This window comes from Marmota flaviventris, chromosome 8 (assembly GCF_047511675.1).
Source record: "Marmota flaviventris isolate mMarFla1 chromosome 8, mMarFla1.hap1, whole genome shotgun sequence".
Lineage (NCBI taxonomy): Eukaryota > Metazoa > Chordata > Mammalia > Rodentia > Sciuridae > Marmota > Marmota flaviventris.
Genome location: NC_092505.1, coordinates 3,413,940 through 3,433,962, shown reverse-complemented (window position 1 = coordinate 3,433,962; position 20,023 = coordinate 3,413,940). Strand labels below are relative to the sequence as shown.

General features: G+C 56.5%; 1 long non-coding RNA gene across 4 annotated transcripts; it reads left to right on the top strand.

Moving 5' to 3' along the window:
* The first annotated feature begins 4,369 nt into the window (after positions 1-4,369).
* LOC114087551 (uncharacterized) lies at positions 4,370-18,328 on the top strand. 4 transcript variants are annotated; one of them, XR_003581857.2, is made up of 3 exons: positions 4,370-11,734; positions 12,612-15,358; positions 15,481-18,328. It is a non-coding gene; the product is annotated as an uncharacterized lncRNA (long non-coding RNA). The 4 variants fall into 4 exon arrangements; XR_003581858.2 differs by having other exon boundaries at positions 12,612-15,688; positions 16,488-18,328; XR_011708280.1 differs by having other exon boundaries at positions 13,985-18,328.
* Positions 18,329-20,023: the final 1,695 nt, after the last annotated feature.

Below are 20,023 nucleotides of genomic sequence, written 5' to 3'. Positions count from 1 at the left end.
GGCCCGAGCCCCGCAGCAGATCTCAGGGCCCTGAGCCGTGCAGTGCATGGTTGAGAACACATGTGACAGAAGCGTAGATGTGCAACACGCCACATCACAGCTGGTGGCACTGGAGAGGACTCCACTTGCCAATGAGCTTCGTGCTCCCGACCTGACATCCAGCCCAGTCCGCCCTGGCTCTCGGTCCTTCTGCTCGGAGCCCCAGTCTTGGGATCCTGGAGGGTGGAAAAGCCCAACAGCTCCTGCTGCCCTCAGGTCCTGGAGTCCTGCCAGGTTCATGGTGATGAGGTGATGTGGTTGGTGGCTGCTCACACCAGGGCAGAGGGGAGTCATCCACGGTGAGGAAGATGGCCCTGCAGGTGGAGATGCCCCTCCAGAGTGTGCCAGGAATCCTGCCTCTGCTGAGCTGCAAAGCCCCGTCCTTGCTGGGGAGGGTTGGACACCTCCCACTGCATGCAGTTCCTGCCCGGCGTTCCCACGTTCCCACGCCCGCTGTCTGGGCTCCCCTTCCTGAGGACTTGCTTCCCTACACTCCTGCAGCCCCAGCCTTGGGGCCCCGCGAGCGCCCTGCTGTGCTCTGTCCCCTGCTGTCTGGAGCACAAGGACACAAATGCTTTTCATTCACAAATGCTGTGGCAGAGAATGGCCCCCTCCCAGGGATGTGTACACCCCTCTCTAGACCCAGGAGTATGAGACCTTATGTGGCAAAAGGGACTTTGCAGATGTGACCCAGTGAAGGGCCACTGCAGGGTCCCGATGAGGGAAAGAGAGAGCCAGGAGGAGCAGGGAAGGAGACACAGAAGCGGAGGTCAGAGTCAGGGCAGAAGGTGGGCAGCTGCTGCTTCCTGTGGCTCTGACCCCTGAGGGAGCCCCTCTGTCTGTGGGGTTCGCCTTGGTCCTCCAGCTGGATAAGGAGCTGGTCATCGCCTCACTGAGGCACGGCTTTGCCATTGGGCTCTGGGCTGATGTCTTGGCTGAGTTGCTGCTCGGCAATGGGCAGAGCCGGAACCTCTCCCTGGGCCAGCCTGGCCTTCCCCCAGCCAGGCCCAGCAGGCGTCTGCCCCTCCACACTTCAAAGCCAGCAGGCAAGGCCTTGCTTCCTGCTTGGCAGCTGCTTTGAGCTCTGGCTCACCTGGAGGCCCAGCTCTGATGGTGCCCTGTGCAGCCCTCCCTTCCGAGGCCCGGCTCATCCACCTCCTCAGTTCCATGGGACTCCTCCAGGCACTCACCAGGTGAGTGCTGAGTGTCAGCTTGGCGCCAGGGCCAGGGGTTCTGGGGGTCATTCTGGCCTTTGAAGAGTGTGGGGAAGACAGGCGATGACCAAATGCAAAATTCCAAACCTGCTCAATGCTGCGGCGATGGGTGTGTGAGGAGGACCAGGGCTTAGAGCAGGGCCTCCCCCAGCTCAGGCCAGGCTTGGCACAGACGGCCTGGTGCGGGGAGCAGTATGCACGGTGTGGTCTGAGTGGAGACGTGAACACAATGAGGAGGTGGCTGCTCACGTCAGGGCAGAGGTAAGGGAGTAGCCTGGGCCAGAGCGAGGGCCGGATGGAGAAGGGCTCAGAGGCTGAATCCCTAGGATGCAGACTGATGGAACGTGGGGACATCAAAGGTGCCCTGTGTCCAGCATAAACCACCAGAGAATTGCACCGTCCCCTAAGGAGACGGGCAGGAGTGGGGAAGAGGGCGTGGGGGGAGGGACTGTGAGTTCCTCCTGCAGGTGCCCCCTGCATCTGGGCTTGTGAGGAAGGGGGGTGAGATGGCGCTCAGCAGAGGGGAGAGAGCCTTTCCTGGGAACCTGGATGCAGCAGGTGCTTCAAAGCCACGCACAGCGAGAGCTCAGAGGAAGCTCACGGCTGGCAGGGGATGACACCCAATAGCGCCCACCCTGTGGCGCTGTGAGTGCCGGCCTCCGCCCTCCCTGGAGATCCTTGCTGCTCAGTGGGAACTGCAGGGCACCCCTGGGGTTCTGCCTGGCTCTCCCTGGAGAACGTCCTCCGGTTCTGCGGGTGGCTGAGCTGAGGGAGTGCAGGTGAGACTGGAGTGTCAGGAGCTGGAGGTGACGCTGCAGCCCCTCCTCCCACACAGTCGCCCTGGTCAGAGCCCTGGATGCCCTCTGCCGGACCTCTCAGCCAGCCCCGTGCGCCCGCGAGCTGCGGCTGCCCACAGTGAGGTGCTTCTCCTGCCTCACCCTGATCCACTTTTCTACCCAAATCCTTGTCTTGGGGTTTGAGAGGGAAGGAAACGAACAAAGGCATTGATGAGAGTTGTCCTTGTGTGCTGCGGCCCGTGGGCTCATTTAAATGAAAACATGGGTAAGTGGCCTCCGTTTTATAAGTGAAAACGTTTTATCCTGGCTGTGACGCCCTGCGGTAAGTTCCTTTCCGGTAAATAGACCAATGAATTTATTGTTGTCTTTGAGTAATTACAAAACCTTTGGAGCTGCACTTTTCTGACACGTTAAAACTTGTGTCTAAATTAATCTGCCCTACAAAATCAACCGGAAGCTCACCTTGCCATGGCCCTCAGCCTGAGGGGAGGAGAGGCAGGCCAGTCGGGATGGACGTTGGATGGGGTGGCCTTCTCATGCACCTTGGACCACGCTGTGGAGGCCCACGGGCTATGCCTGCACCTGAGGTCGATCCCCAGCTGTGTCCTGAGCAGACCTCTTCCATGACACCCATCAGGTCTCCCCGCAGGGTGAGATCTGAAATAGATAGAGGTACATTGAGCTGGAGGGGGGCAAGCAGGTGCCTGCAGGGGTCCTGTGCTCTTGGGCCTGTGACGGGGAACGCCTGTGCGATGGCCTCAGATTGCTTCACTGACGGCAGGGCTGAGTCATGAAGGCAGACACTGTGCCATGACTCAGTCCAGAGCCAGGGGCAGGAGGGGACTCTGCTCAGTCAACCTTCATCTAACGCTCCGGGCTTGTGACGTAACTGTAGCCCAGAGAAGAATTGGGCCTGAATTGCTCAACATGGTGTAACCACGTTCACTCTGCCTGTCACGGCCACTCGTTGGTGGGGGCTGACCAGCGGGCTCAGGTGGGCCGCAGGTCAGTCCCTACTGGTCCCTGGTAACAAGGCCGGAACCCTCACCCTAGGAGGCCCAGACAGGCTGTGTTGAGGTAGGTGCAGGGGAGGCCAGAGGACTCCAGATTCTCAACAGGGCCATTGTATTTGAGCCTCTGTTTACCTTCTGTTATGGACTGACCTTCCTGACCATGTCCCCTCCAAGAGAGACCCCTCTCTCATTTTGGCCTAAGGCCAGACCACCAGGGTGCTCATGACACCACTTGACAGCTGCGGCTGGGGAGAGAAGGACGCCCACCACATTGAGGGTGAGGCCCGGGGACATCGCCCTCGCCGGGTTTCTCCATGCCCCTGCCTCAGTGCCATTGATGGGTGCTTCCGACAAGATTGACAGTCATGACAGCGAAGAAGGCTTTTTACAAAGTACTTCTACATCGTGGCTTCCCTTGGTCCTGGCAGTAGCCGGTGACTAGACTTTGTTCTTCAGCCTCACTGCAGCCACAGGAAGCTGAGGCGCAGAGCGCTGGGCGCGGCCAGCCAGCTAGTGAGGGGCCAGGCCTGGGGCTGGGGAGCCTCGGGGCCTGTGGCTGCTGGCGAGGGTGGGGCTTCTCTGCATCTTGGGAGCTCAGGAGACAGTCAGGCTGCAGCCGCTCCCTCCCAGGCTATTCCTGGTCCCAGGGGGCCTAAGCCCTTGTCAGATGACCAACCAAGCTCCACGTGTGACCTCAGACCCCACCCCTAGGTCTCTACCTTACACCCCACACATGGCACACTTTGAGGACCCCGGGCCTGTGTGGTCCCATTCTTACCACCTGCCTGCTCAGCTGGGGTGTCTTCTGAAGTCCCTGCTCCAGCCTTGAGAGTGCTCCTGTCCCCAGAACAGGCCTCCCTGGGAGCCAGAGGCGACAGCACTGCATGTGCCCATTCCTGCAGTCACCCTGGGTTCTACTACCTGGTCGCACTCCAGCCTGGCAGCTGCTGCCTGGGCTTGGCAGGAGGGAGGAGGAAGAAGTTGATTTCGGGTGTTGATAACTCAGTACATGACATGGTGCTGTTTCCTTGTGCCCCTCTAGACTTTAGAACCCTGGGATGTTCACGAGGAGGTCCAGGCTCAACCTGTCTCAGGCTCGGCTGTCTTTCTGCCCAGTCCTGCTCCACATACTCCTCTGGTTCTGTTTAGTGCCTGCCATCAGGGGGCTGGGGACATAGCTCAGTTGGTAGAGTGCTTGCCTCGCATGCACAAGGCCCTGGATTCAATCCCCAGCACCACACACACACACACACACACACACACAAAATGTAGTTCCTCCCATTAGGGAGAGGGAACCCAGCCACACTGCCTCTGAGGGCCTGGCCCTGCCTGTAGGAGGATTTGTGGGTTCAGAGGCCTCTTAGAGACTGGCTGGGGTGGGGCAGTGGGAGGTGGCAGGGACAGAGTAAAGGAAATGTCCCAGAGCAGACCCTCAGGGCTGACCACCACCGTGCTCCAGGACCCGGACAGCTAGGTCCAGGCATGTCCACTGCCTTCTCCCTTTGCTGCTCCTCTGAGAGTTGGTGAGAGAGACAGAGGGGTTACTCACTCCCCACCTGAAGGCTTCCGACACTCTCCCTTGTGCTTTGGACACTCTCCCCTCCCCGCCCACTAGGGGAAAATCCATCTTGTGAAATCCCCTTAGAATAACTGAGCTCCAGGGTCCCTTGTGCCTGGTGTCTGTCACCATGCACCTGCATGCACAGGGGCCTGAGATGGGGGAAGGCCCAGAGGAGTCTAGTCAGTAGCCTTCCAATGCACCAGGTTTGGTGGCTGGGACTGGTGGTGCGGAGCACAGAGCGGCTGAAGTGGGGACATGTGCGTGCATGTACCCCTACGAGCTCTGCATGTGGTCAGGTCTGACTCAGCCTCGCATGACCCCTGCTGTCCTCCCCAGGACACATCCCATGGGAGCACGCAGGAGGCAGGAGGCTTGCTGCTCAGCCAGCAGCAAAGAGGGACAGGGCAGCATGAGCTCATTAGGAAGCAGAGGGCAGTCACCTCGAACAGCTCCATGGCCCTTGCTGTCCTCAGAGACCACCGTGGAGTGGAAGCTAATTGCTGTGGCTTGGATCTGGAATGTCCCCCCAAGGCCCAAGTGTTAAAGGCTTAGTGCCCAGTGTGGTGCTGTGGGAGGTGCTGGGAGCTTCGGGAGCTGGGGCATAGTCAATAGGTCATGGTGTGTCCTCTGCAAGGGATTGGGGGGCCCTGGCCTCTTCTACTTCCTTCCTTTTGCACCTGGCTGTGAGATGAACAGGGCTCCTCTGCTCCCATTGGTGGTATACTCTGCCACCTCGGTTCCCAAAGTAATAGGGCCTGTTAATTGTGAACTGAATGAAGCCTCCAGAACTGTCAGCCAAAATCAACCTTTCTCCTTTTTAAGTATATTTGTCTCAGGTATTGTTTTACAGTAATGAAAAGCTGACTGGCACATTAATTGATATGTAAGCTAAAGAAGACCAAGTAGAATTAGAAGCGTTTGCCTTCTACACAGCGCTTCATCTTGTTAGGTAATATCCCTCATCCTTGTCCTGACTTCCCAAAGGATCCAGATTCACCACTGCTTTGTGACTTGAGATAGTTTTGGGAGCCTTTTTACAGATACACCATTGCAATCTTCAAGCCCACCTTGGCTTAAACCACACGATGTCCTCTCCCTGTAAGCCTGAGGTGGCACCGCAGGCGCCTTTGGCTGAGCATCCCCCAGCCCCAAGTGCAGCAGCCCAGGCATTCACGCAGTGTCTCTGCTCAGCCTCCACCTGACTATCTTCCTTCTTTGCTTCTAAATGCAGATGCAAAAGACAAGCCATTTCGGCAGATTTGGGTCAAGGCTGGGTGGGGGTCATGGTCTCAAAAATTTGTCCTTAAAACAAAGGTCAGGAGTTGGAAACTGGCAACTGCTCATCCATGTTTACTTGAAGTGCGTTGGGACCTTGAATGGCACTGTTTACTCAGAGCCTGTGTCAGTGAGGACAATGTTTGGTTTCCCAGAGGCCCGGCTGGGAGGGAAGAATTCTGGGAAACCAGAATTGGGGCTAAATGCCTCTAGTCCAAACAGCAGAGGAGCTGCTGGCTCCCACATCTGCTGGGGCACTGTTGGCCTTCCAGGGCTCACTCCAGATGAGCGCACTGCAGGCTGGCTGGTGCTCCGAGGACTCTCGCCGTCTCTCACCTGCGGACAGACCTGTCATGCGTCCACAGACTCTCGGGCTAAGTGAAGCAAAGTCGAGCTCTGAGAAGAGACCTTGGGGAGTTCGGTTTGGCTGACTGGATTTCATTTTAAGATTCTGAAGTCATCACCGCTGCGCTGCATTTCCTGAGTACTGCGCTGTCTCAGTGACGCTCGGGAGGAAATGCCTCACCTCACTTTATTTAGGTCTTTACCACAAAGTCCAGATGCAGGCCAGGTGTGAGGTCACTGGCTGGCTCTGCCAGGGCAGATTTACAACCAGGCAAAGGACCACTCAGTGGCAGGTCCCCACCCCTGGCGGGGCAATTGCTCTTGGACTGCTCCGTGCTGATTCCGTGTGGCCTGCCAGTGCTGGACTGTCTGGGGGACACAGGCAGGGTGACAGGAGGCCTGCTCCCTGTGCGGGCTCTGGGATCACTCGGTGCAGTGCTTGCTCCCTTCCACGATTGCCTGAGGGCAAGCACCTCCTGGGCCAGGCAAGTCAGCCCCTGCCACAGCCCAGGGACAGATGGAGTGGGACATGCTATGGGTGTGTGTTGAGAACCTGTGTCTGAGCTTTTAGTAATTGCTCCCTGGGCCTAACACCTCGATAAAAACTTTTGCCCCTTTCTTCCCTTTCCTCTTTTTCCCATAGCAAATATCATGCTAAACCAATATTTCTTAAACATCAGTGGACATGGGAGTCCCCTAGAGGCCTTGACACTATGGATTTTGACTCAGCAGCATGGTGCACAAGCTCCGGGGGATGCTCAAATTGTGACCTGGGGCACTCCTGGAAGAGCCTGGCCCTCATTCTGCTTGACTCCAGGAGTAGCTTCTCGGCTCCGCCGCGTGCTGTACCCACAGGGCTCTGGACACAGTCATCACGGATCAGCATGGAGCCACAACCTGTCTGGTCTGGCAATGGCAAGGAGTGAGGGTACAGGGGGAGACATCTGTGAGAGGCTAAGACCGACTTACCCATCATCTAGGAAGGGGTGGCTAGGAGGCCGTCAGGCTGCAGAGAGGACACAGAGAGTGGGGCGCAGAGCGGGGGTGTCAGGGTACCAGGGTCTGATTCAAAAGAGAAGAGCCAAGGTTGGGGCAGGGCCGAGGGGCCTGGGTGTCTGCAGAGCCCTCATGTGTCCCTGTGAGTGGGCTGTTCACTCTGCCCACCTGCTTCCTGGAGCCCAAGGAGCCCCGAATGAACTGCGGCCACTCTACTGTGGGTCCAGCTCAACCACCTGGAGTGAAGGGGGTGGAAATCTGGTGGAATCAAGCACTGTGGGGCCTGAGGGTGCGTGACACCGGGTGAGCCACTGTGTCAGGGGAAGTACCTGTGGTGACAGTGGCTGATGTCTGCTTCCTCATCTCTGGTCCTGCTTCCGAGTGAGGTAGCTGTGGGCCTTCTGGTGGGGACAAGGAGGGGGAAGACACCCTCTGAGTCTGGGTGTCGCGGGGCTTGGTGCTGGCTCTGGCTACCACTGCACAACTCAGGGGAATGGTCCTGGGATTGAGGGGCCAGGCTGCACCCGGCCCAGAACCAGGTGACCACCAGTCTGGGTATACAAGTCCATGCACCTGGCCCTGAGCACATTCCTTCCTGCCGCATGACAGTCCCCTTGGGCCAGCTCCGATGACACCGGGTACGTGGTGTTACCATTGAAATGCTGCAGATTTTTTATTGTGGTATAAAATTGTGTCTTAGAAAATTGTTGCAAGAATAATACAAAGAAATTCCTTTACCTTCAGCAGATTTACCAGGTGCTAGCATCTCGCTCCATTTGCTCACATCTTCTCTCTAATACAATCTCTAAGCATATTTCTTTTCTTACATATGTAGTACCACCTCTGTCCATGTTCACACCTCTTCACACGTGTGTGTGCGTGTGTGCGTCCGTGTATGTGTATGTGTTGTGTTTAGATAAGAGGCGTCCCCCCAAAACTCATGTGTGAGACAATGCAAGAAAGTTTAGAGATGAAATGATCAGGTTGCGATACTTTTAACCTAATCAGTGCAATAATCCCTGATGGGGATTAGCTGGTGGTAACAGTAGGATGTGGCTGGAGGAGGCGGGCCAATGAGGTGTGCCTTTGGGGAATATATTTTGTCCCTGGAGTGTGGGGCGCTCTCTGCTTCTTGGTGGCCATGTTCTGGGCCACTTTTTTTCTGCCACACTCTTTTACCATGAAGTTCTACTTCATTTCAGTCCCAAAGAATGGAGTTAGCCATCTAAGGACTGAGACCTCTAACCCCATGAGCTCCCAAATAAAATCTTCCTCCTGTAATTGTTCTTGACAGGTCTTTTGGTCACAGCAGCAAGAAAGCTGACCAAAACAGTATGTGTGTCTGTGCCTAAATTTTGGGGAAAGAACAACTTGGAAAGAGGTTGCAGACATCTGGCTCTTATCTGCTGTTAGCTTTCTGTTGCTATGACAGAATACTGGGGAAAATAGACCCAGGGAGGGAGGATTGGCCTGGTTCCTGGCCTCAGAGCTCTCAGTGCATGGTCAGTTGGCTCCATTGCTCTGGAGGTGAGGCAGATTATCTTGGTGGAGCAAAGTTGCCCAACTCATGGTGACCACGAGAGAGAGAGAGAGAGAGAGAGAGAGAGAGAGAGAAAGAGAGAGAACGAGCAGAGACGGAGGGAGACCAAGGACCAGATGTCTTTCAAGGGCATATCCTGGTGACCTTATTCTCTGAACTAGGCCCCACCTCCTGAAGTGTCTAGCACCTCTCAATACTGCCATCATCTATGAGCCCATTAGTGGATTGATCCACCAGTGAGATCAGAGCCCTCATGGTCCGATCACTTCCTAAACCCACCTCTGAATACTGCCACACTGGGAACCAGCCTTGAAAACACAAGTCTTTGGGAGACATTTGAGATCCAGACCACCACCCCGCTCCATACTTTTGGCACATATATATCCAAGAACACTGATATTCTCCTACGTCACTAGCATGGCCACATCCCCAGGCCAATCCACCACTGTATCCAATACAATGCCCTTTATGACACCTTTTATCCTGCCAGGACCTTCCCCTGGACACAACAGTGCATTTGGCTGTCTTCACACAATGATATCAAGGGGAAGGATCATCTTTACTTTTTATTTAAAAAATTTTTTTAGTAAAGTGTAAAACCAGAGCCAATGGCATAAAGGTGACTTTTATTCAAAGGCCAAGAATCCACAAATCCTTCCCCTTCATCAGCAGGCAGAATCTGTGACAAGGCACCTCCCTGGCTGACCTCCTCACATGTCTGCCTCTAGGGCAAGTGGCCGCAGTGACCTGCTTTCGGGGTGTAGGCCACGGGGCCACGGGGCCACGGCATCCTGCACAGCCTGTTCCGCGTTTGGATTACGAAAAGGCGGCACCTGGCTCTCTGCTCTTGAGCCTGCCTTTAGGGCTGCTTCTGTGTTGAAGGGCAGATGTCTGGCCGGCTCCCTGATCAGAGGTGTAACTACAAATTTTGTTCTAACTCTGAAGAAATGAAAGCTTGCCAGCTAGGTTAAAGCTGTGAATTCCCAGGTTCTGACTTGATTTTTCTGTCCTTGCATACTGAATAGTAATTCTTTGTCCCAGAGTGGTGTCGGTCACTCCCTTAACGTCCTTTCGTGACGTGCCTTCGGCTCTCTGAAGGCCTGTGTGGTGCAGATAGAGTGAGAGGTGAGAAGGTGCTGGCTCCTGGCCACAATCTGCAGGCCCTGAGCCAGGCGCAGCGTCCTGACCGGCTCTCAGGCAATCTCCTGCGGCCCACCTCGGATGTGAGCCGGGGACCACAAGCAAAGGTAAGGTCATTTTAGCCTGCCTTTTGTGTTAAAAAACAAACCAAAAAAAAGAGGCAAAAGAAAAAGGAGACGTTTCAAAAAGCTTACTAAGTTCATTACATCTTTTACCAAGAGCAAAATGTCCAGCATGCTTTACAGGTAGGTAGGACACCCTTAAGGAACTACACGTGGCCTGGGTCACTCATGTGATTTTTCCATGGGACACTGGGGGAGGTGTTGCCTGCCTGAGTGCATTGATAGTGATGGTGTAATGACAATCTGGGACACTTGCCTTCATCTGCAGAAGAGGAGACTTTAGTGCACGGTGGTGTCAGTGACACAGCAGAGCCAGGCTGTCCAAGAGGTTGCCCTGAGGTCACACCTGGAGGCTGTCACTTCAGAGGTCCCCAGCACAGGGGTCACCGTGGTTCTACCACTGATGGCAGTACTGTCATTCATTGCCACCAGAGCTGTCTGTGGGCTGCAGCTGCTCTGGGTCAGCCTGGTGTTGTGCTTTTAGGTGTAGCCCTCCTGGACGCAGCTCAACACCTTCAGGAAACCAAAGGTGGACGTTCCCATCTCCTTAGGGGCCTTGTTAAGGCTTGTTCCACATCAGGAGCCAGTGCTCCAAAGCTTGTGCTGCTTCTAGATCCATCTTGGCCGCTGCTGGGCCCCTGCTGGTCCTCCTGCCCTTGGCCTCCAGACCTGTTTGCCTCTCAGGGGTCAGCTGTTCACGTGTTGCCATGAAGGAGCTTGCGGTGGGTTCACTTCTCTTAGGGGGAACTCTTGCCCTGGGAAAATGTGAACAAGAACTAATGTGCTTTGCCCTATCAATTACCTCACTTTCTCTAGTTCACTGATTTTCCTCCACGTTTTTTACTGGTGCATCTTAGCTGTCCCTAAGGTGGTGGGATTTGTTGTACACATTAGTACATGCTCACGATTTAACAATATGATTTGGCCAACATCACTCCCTAGTTCACCAATTTTCTATCAACAGATTAAAAAAAGAAAACTGAGGCCAAAGAGCTTTTGTTGCTTGAGGTCACAGAGTTGATCATCTCTGTAGCCCAGGTGTGAGCCCCCAGGATTCAGAGACTCCTCCTGTGAGACCTTGGGGCCCACTGGAAGTTAGCCCCAGGCTAACTTCAAGGAACACTTCTTGCCTCGGTCTCACGCAGCCTCTAAGCAATGTCCACAGTTGGAATGGTGCCACGGCAGCCAGGCAGCAACCCCCGGAGTGCACACAGAGAACTTGTGCCGTGGGCTGGCTCCTGGGCCCCTCTCACCTTCTTTATGACCCTGGACCAAAGGCTTCCAGATCAATGGGCTGGGGGCACCTCAGCCCATCCTAGCAGAAGTAGGGTGTGTGATGTCCCCCAGGCCCTGGCCTCTCCTTCAGGGGGAGTGCCACGTGAGCACAGCTTGGGTGTTGTGTTCTGAAGGATGCAGGTGCAGAGTGTCTGCTGCTGTCCCCGTCCCCGAGGCTTCCTTGCCCCCTGTGGTCAATTTCCTCTTCCCTTCTGGGATTTCTCCCATTTTCAGGGTCCATTCTGCTGCCCCCCAAAACCTCAGTTTGTGCGGTGCCAGCCTTCCTGATGCTCCAAACCCAGCTGTTGCTGCAGCGGCTTCAGGCCTGCTTGAATGCTCCTGCAGTCAGGCAGCTCACCACCACGTTCAGCTAAGAATCTTCCCCTCGGAGGACTGACTTAGGCCATCGTCCCCCAGGTAAGTGTTTGGATCTCTCCCAAATAAACAGGTACTGCGTCTGCACAGCGACCCCTCAACACTTGCCGTCGCCTTTCGTCTTCTCTGGGGAGCTGCTCCACGGGCAGCACCAAGTCCACTCCACCCTGCAGCCCCTGCCGCATGTGTCTTGTCCATCACCTGGGTAGACATCGGTCACAGTCCAGGCAGGTCCACCAGCGAGGACTTGCACTTTAGCTGGGGTTATCCTGAGGGGGAGGCTGCAGAGTGGGCAGCAGGGGGCCCAGGCCTTGCCCATGTCCCACCATGTCCCACCCTGTGCACATGGGTGTTTCCTGCTCCCTAGGGAGGAACCAGTGGGGAGAAGGAGGGGGTTGTGAGCCTGGGTGGCCAGAGGCCTCAGACAGGGGAAGGAGGAGCAAGGAGAGCCCAGAAAGAAACCATAGAGCACTGCCTGGTAGCAGGATGTCCATTGGGCCACAGGCACGACCCTGAAGTGTCGGGAGCAGGAAGACAAGTCAGGGCCTGGTGCTTGGGACGTCTGTGTGGGAATGCTGGGCAGCAAGCAGGCCAGATGCAGGTGGTGTGGGGACTCTGCCCTTCCTCCCCTGGGCATGGGTGCTACCTGCAACACTCTGGTGTTCCTAGGCATGAGGGCCAGCCACAGACGTCTCCACTGGAGTTCCCCGGTGCACAGACAGTGATAAGCTTGCAGGACAAGACCCCAGAGTTGGACCTGTGGTTAGAGGCAGCCGGGGAGCTCTGTGAGGGACAGACGGGAGGCACAGACTGGCCCAGCCTTCCAGTGGCCGACCACCACCCCTCATTTCCCCTCTTCCTTCCTCTCTCCCTTCCTTCCTTCCTTCCTTCCTCCCTTCCCCTCTCAATTCCTTCCTAGAAAGATACTGCATTCCCAAGAGGATACAGTGGATGACCAAAGGCCACCCATAAAATTAACCAAGGGAGAGACTGAATCAGGGTGTATCTTGCATCCCGAGGTTTCAGTTCTGGAAGGCTCCACAGAGCTCGCTAGGACCCTCCCTTGGTAGGGTGGAGGTCACCATGACTGCAGTCTTGGGGCTGGCACGAGCAGAGCTGACAGGGCCAGCTGCCTTCCTCCTGCATGCCATGATGAACCCAGGGAAGAGAGGCCGCAGGAAGACTCTCATCTGGGAGGCTGGACAGAATTTCAGACGGCCCGAGCTCACCTTCTTGCACCCCCAGGTTGCCCAACAGTGGCCTCAGAATAGTCTGGGTGATCTTGAGGGCGAGTTGCTTGATGCGTTTGTACGGGTTCTAGCATCCAGAGGTGTGGTCTTCCATGAACCAGATCTCGCTCTTGGCACGAGCATTGCTGCTCATGGTCCTGGGGGCTCCTTCTGGTCTCCTGGCTGCCAGTGGCCTTGGGTCCTTGGTGTGCAGTTGCCCACTCTCTGCCTGCTCCCTGGGCCCTTTCCACTCTCTTATCAGGACACTCACTGGGGGCAGGGCCCACCACAGTCCAGGATCACCATCCTTACCATAACCATCTCTGTGAAGCCACTTTCCCCACTTGGGATCTTACCATAATCCCTCTTTCCAAATAAGACCACATCCTGTGATTCTGGGTGGACATGAATGTGCAGGGGACACTCGTCCAACCCACTGCCGCCCTCGACTGCCTGTACTCTTCCTTCTCTCTTCCCCCCAGTCTGTTGGTCTTCTCTTTTCTGTTGAGTGAGTCCAGCAGGCTACCTGCCAGTCTCAGCTCGGGCATGTGACCCCTTCCTTTGGGGATGGAAAAGCATTCTCTTTGGCCTCGCCAGTCAGCCAGGCATTCCAAGCTGGTCTTTCCATTTGGGGCTTCTCATCAGTTGGTCTATTGTTTATACAAATCCCAAACCGTGGAACGCTCTTGGTAAACACTCTCCCACTTACTCTGAAAATGCTGGCCCTGGGGCCTGAGACCCCCCTTCCCCAGGAGAGCCGGGCTGGGCTTTCTTCACAGATTTCGGGGCTTTTGGAAAGGGCGTGTTTTTCCTAACTCACTTCAAATGCCTTTCTTAACAAAACCTCGGAACCTTTGGAAAATGGAAAAGCAGTAGCTCATCTGGAAGGAAATTCCAAGTTTTAAGAACCTGCAACCAAATCCTTGGCATCCGCGGCTGTCCTTGGCGGGCATCTCTGGCCGCCGGGTGCGTCTCCAGCCGAGACTTCTTCATCTTGTTCCGTTGGTGGTCTATGTTTAAATTCCTGCTCAGAATTTTTCCAGTGGGCCTTCTTCTCCTCCAGAAAAAGTCCATGTGTGGTGCCAGCCCTGCGTCCGGTCCTGGTTCTCTGACGTCTGACCGTTCCGCGTGGCTGGAAACTCAGAGCAGGCGGTGGAGGGGAAGGCGGGCAGTGGCAGAGGCCGGGTTTGAGTGAGTCATTGCCAGTCTTCATGGCGTAACGGGGAGTCATTCCAGGTTAGCGGTTTGTAAAGTGGTCAGCTCCAAGGGGAATAGCCACCCCCGAGGAATTTTAAATATATAACATGACATCAAAGACCAAAGGTGCCCCAGGGCATGGGTTTCTCAGCAGGGACCAGCAGGCTCACACTCGGATGCCCTCAGAAAGCAGGTGAAGAGACCTGCTAAGAGCCACTTTCCCCACTTGGGATCTCCATTGGATGGACACGAAGCCTGTGTGAGCTGTCACTGCCTGTCCCTCTGGCCACACTTGTCCTGGGTGGCCCCGCTGTGGTTCAGCTGAGAACTCTGCTTCCTGAGGATGAGGAGAGTGGGAGAAGCTGTCTGGGAGACACTTTTATGTGTTCCTGTCTCTGGGGATCCCCTAATGTGCCTGTGAACTGACCCCAACTATTTATGCAACATTTTTTGAGCACCTGGTGCATACCAGGAGATGATCTTGGGTCATGATTCCTTTTCCTGTGTTGTCCCATCCGTCAGGGCAAGGTTGTTGTAAAGGACAAAGGACAAAGGGGACAAAGGGGACAAGGACGTGAGGAGGTGAGGAGCCACGTGCCTTGGGTGTGGGGAAGGAGCACCCTGTGGCGAAGACAGGTGGGCAGTGGGGAGGAGTCAGTGTTGGAACTGGGTTGATTGGATCAGCACTTGTCCCCTGTTGGTCTGACCCTGACTGACAGCCTGAAGTCCTCCGTGAGTGTTAGCCTCAGGTCGGGCCCTAATGTGAAGCCTGAACTTGGCCTCTGACCTCAGCTGGCCGTGGACCTGGACCAGTCCCTGTGGCTCAGCTCTGCCTCAGCTCTGGCTCTGTGAATCTGCCCCTTACCCAAAGATCCCTGGATGACCCTTGCCACTCAGCCTTCCAGGCTCGGGGTTCCTGCCCCACCACCCTGGAGGACCTCCCCGAGGCCGGCTCCTAACCCAGCCCTGCTTTCCCTCCATGCATCTGTGCTCTGAGATCCACACTGTCACCCACTCACCACCGCTGGGCCACTGTGAGCACCAACCTAGCTCAGGCCTAGTGTCCCCTGCTGTAGTCCCTGTGGAAACAGCTCCTGCAGTGCTAGCCCGCTCTGCTCTGGGTCCAGCGTGGCTCACCCTCGACCCCTCCTGCCTGTCTTCCTGAAAGTTAGCTAATGGCAAGGCGTCTTTGGCTGGGGCCTCACACTTGGCTGGTGACTGGCATTGCACATGTCATAAGGTAAGCACGATCATAGGAGGGAGAAAGAAGCTGCTCCTCCGGGGAGCAGGGATGACACCAGGGTCCATGAATGATGGCTCCCAGTGCCAGCTGCCAGTAAGCCTCATGGTGACTTGTTGCAGACTAGGACTCAGGCTAAGACCTTCCAAGGCCACTCAGAACGTGAGAGGTGGTCAGGTTAGACCTGCATCCATGGGGTTGGCTGGTCCTGCTCTGTCCACATACCGTGGCCCTGCTGTGCTTCTCAGAGCTGGGTGATCACTTGTCCACCTGCTGCTGAAGTCATCAGGTCCTGGAGGAACTGCCCTTCCTCTGAAGCTACCGTCTCAGGTGCAGAGGTTGGGGACCTTGGAGGGCTTCCCCGGGCAGCGTCCCTTGTCACAGCTTCTGGGCAAGGCAGTCCAGGGCTTAACAGTCCTCGCCATCTGACCTGAATTCCTCCTGCTGTAATTTAAGTCAACCTTCTCTGACTCGGCCCCGAGTGACACCGAGGCCTCGGTCCTTTGTCACTGCCCCCCACCCCCTGCCCCTAAATGCAGCACCTGTGCACAGGCACTGGAGGTGACTGAGGCCTGCTATTGCTGGTACTCTGCCTCAATGTCCACTTCAAGAACGGTGCAGCTCTCAGACGCCACATGGTCCTGGGGACCTGGTGGGAGGTGGGGGAGGGCCGGTCTGGCTTGGTAGTCGGCAGCTGCATGAGAGCCTTGTGGTCCGGGCTCCAGCTCCATTTGTTACTGTGTGGACCAGGCTCCCAGCCCCAGGGCCTTTGAGGCTGTCTCTCAGGAAGGCCCTGCTGACCCCGTTCCTGGAGGTCCCAGCTTTTGTGCCATGGGCTCTTGGGCACGTTGGTTTGGAATTATGTTCATTGTCAGTCTTTCCCCTGGGACAGCCATAGCAAAGTTCCAGAAACTGGGACCCAAATAACAGGGAGTTATTCTCTCACAGTTCTGGAGGCTGTTTTCAGGGCTCTGCTCCCTCTAAAGGTGCGAGGGGATCCTTTTGCCCCCAGCTCCTCTGGTTGCTGGCCATTCTGCACCCCTTGGCTCTCAGGGCCCTGCTCCAGGCTCCTCCGGTTGTCACACAGCCTTCTGTCTGGGTGCTGTGTCCCTACTTCCCTCTTCTATAGGAACCCAAGCCACACTGCCAGAGGGCCACCCTACTCCAGTGTGGCCTCATCATAACTTGATCATATCTGAAGAGACCCTGAACTCAAGGAAGGCCACGTTCACAGGTATGGAGGTCAGGTCACACACATATCTTTTGGGAGCCACAGTTTGATCACCAAAGGCTTCCGGGGACTTAGTGAGCCCGCCCACGGCCGACTGCCCAGGAGTGCCCAAGGAAGGCGGGCTGAATGCTGAGGAAGGCGTGAGCCCCTGGGCAGAGCGCTGACCCCCCCACAGGTGGCAAATGAGCTCCTCATCCAAGAGAAGTCCCACAGGTGCCGCCATCGCCCCTTTTCTGGTATATTCGATCTTCCAATGTGGGTGTTCTGCATCATGGTCTCCCCACCACCACCCTTCCTCCTGCTCTCGCTTCCTGTTTTCTGCCTCTCCTCTGAGCTGTTCCAGAAGTTGAAACTGCCGGGGCTGAGCCCGACTTGAGAAGGTGTGCTTTCTTCTTCGAGTGAGAATCAGCGACGGAGCAGTCTCCTCGCTCCATCCCACACGCCCTGCAGCTTGCACAGGGCGCAGCCCCTGACCACTGCGGGGGCGGGCGGTGCCACGGCGCCTTCTCCTGCCGGGCCCCCTTCACTGTGGGCAGGACCAACCCTTCCCAGCTGCACCTCCAAGGCGGCTCTGGGCTCGTCGCAGCAGATCCACAGGATTGGTGTCACTTTAACCACATCAGCTTAGGCTCCCTGCACGGCTGTTTTGCAGGACCAGTTGCCTCTGCCCACGTGGGGCCATGGCACGCAGTGGGCAGACGGGGCAGATCTGGCTCTGGATTACCCCCAGAGCTGGGCTTCTGGCATTTTCTCTGGCCTGCTGAGGCTGCTGACCCAAACTCTGGGACCACACAACAGGGATAAAGGCTTTCAGACTCAACTAATGTTCCCCAAACCACTCACTGTTGACGTTACAAGAGGCAGACTGTGAGAGACTGTCCAGATGGAAGTGGGGAAGGTCTCGCAAACAAGGGGGCAGGGCTGTGTTCAGCACCGCAGGGACCCTGAGCCAGAGTGGCCGGGACGGTGCTCCAAGCCCCATACACACCTGTCCTCGCAGGCCAGAGGAGGGCAGACACCCTGGATCAAAGGGAGGACCTCACAGTGTGGCTGGCAGAGAGAGGAGAGCTGGGCAGTCAGAGACTCCAGGGATCGACTCTCTGATAGCCCGTGGAGATCTCTGCTGGGACAGCCTGCCACGCACACCACAGCCCCAGCAACCCCAGGCCCAAGGCCACGGCCAGGTTATTTCAGATCAACACGGGTCCCAATACACCTGTCAGCCCGCAAGTCCCACATGCACTGAGCATCTCCCATTGTTCACCCCAAGTGAACTGTCCTGGACTGGGGGCTGGCCCCATGTGGAAGAGGGGAGGCGGGGCTGAGCAAGAGGTCATGGTGGGAAGACGCCATCCCAGGGTACCAGGACTGAGAGGAGGCCACGCCTCTGACCAACAGGGAAGCGTCCTGGGGCCCCATAACAAAGCACCACAGAGGCTTCAACAACGGAGCTCTGTTCTCTCGCAGGCCTGAGACCAAGGTGTGGGCAGCGCTGGTGCCCCTGGAGGCGCCAAGTGCATTTGTCCCTTGTGTCCCCTGCCTTCTGGAGTTGCCGACCCTCCCTGCCTTTCATGGACTGCGGACGCACCTCCACTCCCTGCCTCCTGTCCCTTGTGCATCTCGTCTCCCTCTCCTTTCTCCTAGGAAGACATCCGTCATTGGATTTAGGGTCCACCTTAATCTGGGATGGCTCACAAAGACCCTGTTTCTAAATAAACTCGTGTTCACAGGTGCCAGGAGCTAGGGCTTGGACATTTTTTGTAGGAACTATTGTTCATCTTGCTACTTAAGTGACCTTGACCAAGGGCGTCTCCCATTTTCCCTTGCCTGGGTTGACTGGGCAAGGGCTCTCAACTTGCAGGCCTCTGGAGACCCCCAGATGCCACCCTGAGATCCCCAGGGCTGGGGCTGGGCATTGGTATTTCCTAGAAAGCTTCTCAGTTGTGACGGATCCATCCTGGTGTCCACAAGACTCTCTGGTGTAGGTGGTGAAGGCTCTTCATTCTAAGAGACGCCTGAGTCCAAGGCGAAGTGGGACAGTCACCAAATCCCATCAATCCCCAGGGCAGGTGGATGGAAGCTTTTGGACCTGACCCCCGTGGAGATATTCGTACCTCTCAGACCAGAGGCTGGGGCTTGGTGAGCCTGCTTTCTATTGCTATAGCAAAATACTGGAGGTTGAGTTAAAAAAAAAAAAAAAGGAGGTTTATTTAGCTTATAGTTTGGAAACTGAAATTCCAAGGCCAGAAGCTCCAGGTATTGGGCCTCTGGTGAGGATCCTGAGCTCCAGCACAGGAACCTCTGGAGGCACAGCTGGGCTGAACCACTCCATAGACTCCGTGATTCCCGCCTGGCCGCTCGCTCCCCCTCCCTGCAGCCGCAGGGTGGCATTGCCCAGGTGGAGGGTGTGCGCCCAGCTGTGTCTCAGAGCTACAACCAGAGAAGGAGGGTCTTTCAGAAGCTGTGGGGCACCCCAGCCTCCTCAGGGCAGAGGAGAGCATCTAGAGAAAGTCGTCTTACCCTCCCGTGGCGTGGGACACCTGCTCCAGACCGCCTTGCCTTGCCCTCCTCCCCCAGGTGTCTGGGCCTCTCCCTGAGTGGCTCTGAGGGTGCAGGTTCCCTCAAGAGCCTCTGGAGGACACAGCAAGGGCAGGTGCCACAGCTGTCACACCAGGGCCCGGGCTGGCATCTGTCCCCCACTCCCTGCATAGGGGATAGGGACAAGAGGTCAGGAAAGAGGCAAGCTGACCCAGGAGGGAGCCTGCGTTGAAAGGAGGATCCCCAGGAAATCTGTGACAGCCTTGCGGAGGAGCTGGAGGCTACCTCCTCGGGGGCCCCCATTGTACTCCAAGAAGCCCTATCTTGGTGCCTGTGATCGCCAGGGAGCTGCCTGCAGTGGGCAGGAAGCCGGCTCAGCTTAGTCCAGGCCTCTTCCGAATCCAGACTTTTCCAGTTTCACGAATCTGCTGTCTGGCTCATCACTGCCACTGTCCTATCCTGCTAGTGCTTCATGGAAATGAGCCTCGACTGCTGAGCTCTGCATCTCCCCTGCTCCCGGACTCCAGTGGGACAAGGGCCTCTGCAGTCAGGACAGTGCAGGTGTCTCCAAGTCCCCACTTCCACCAGGACAGCTCCCTCGCATGGAGCTGCTGCCGGCCATTCCTCCTTCCCTCCGGGCTGGCGTCCCCCACCTCGGCAGCCCTCCCTCCTCTCCCAAGGGAAGGTGGCTGTGTGGTTGCCTGGGGACAGGATCCCAGAGGAGGCTGCAGGCTATTAGTGGTGCCTCCTCACCCTCCCAGCCCGGACCAGTGGGAGGACTTCACGTTGGTGTGCTCGTCTGTCTCTGGGACACGACTGCCATGATGTGGAACCACCATCAGGGCGGACACACTTGAGCCACAGGGTGGCGACAGATGTGCCATTTTGCATTGGTG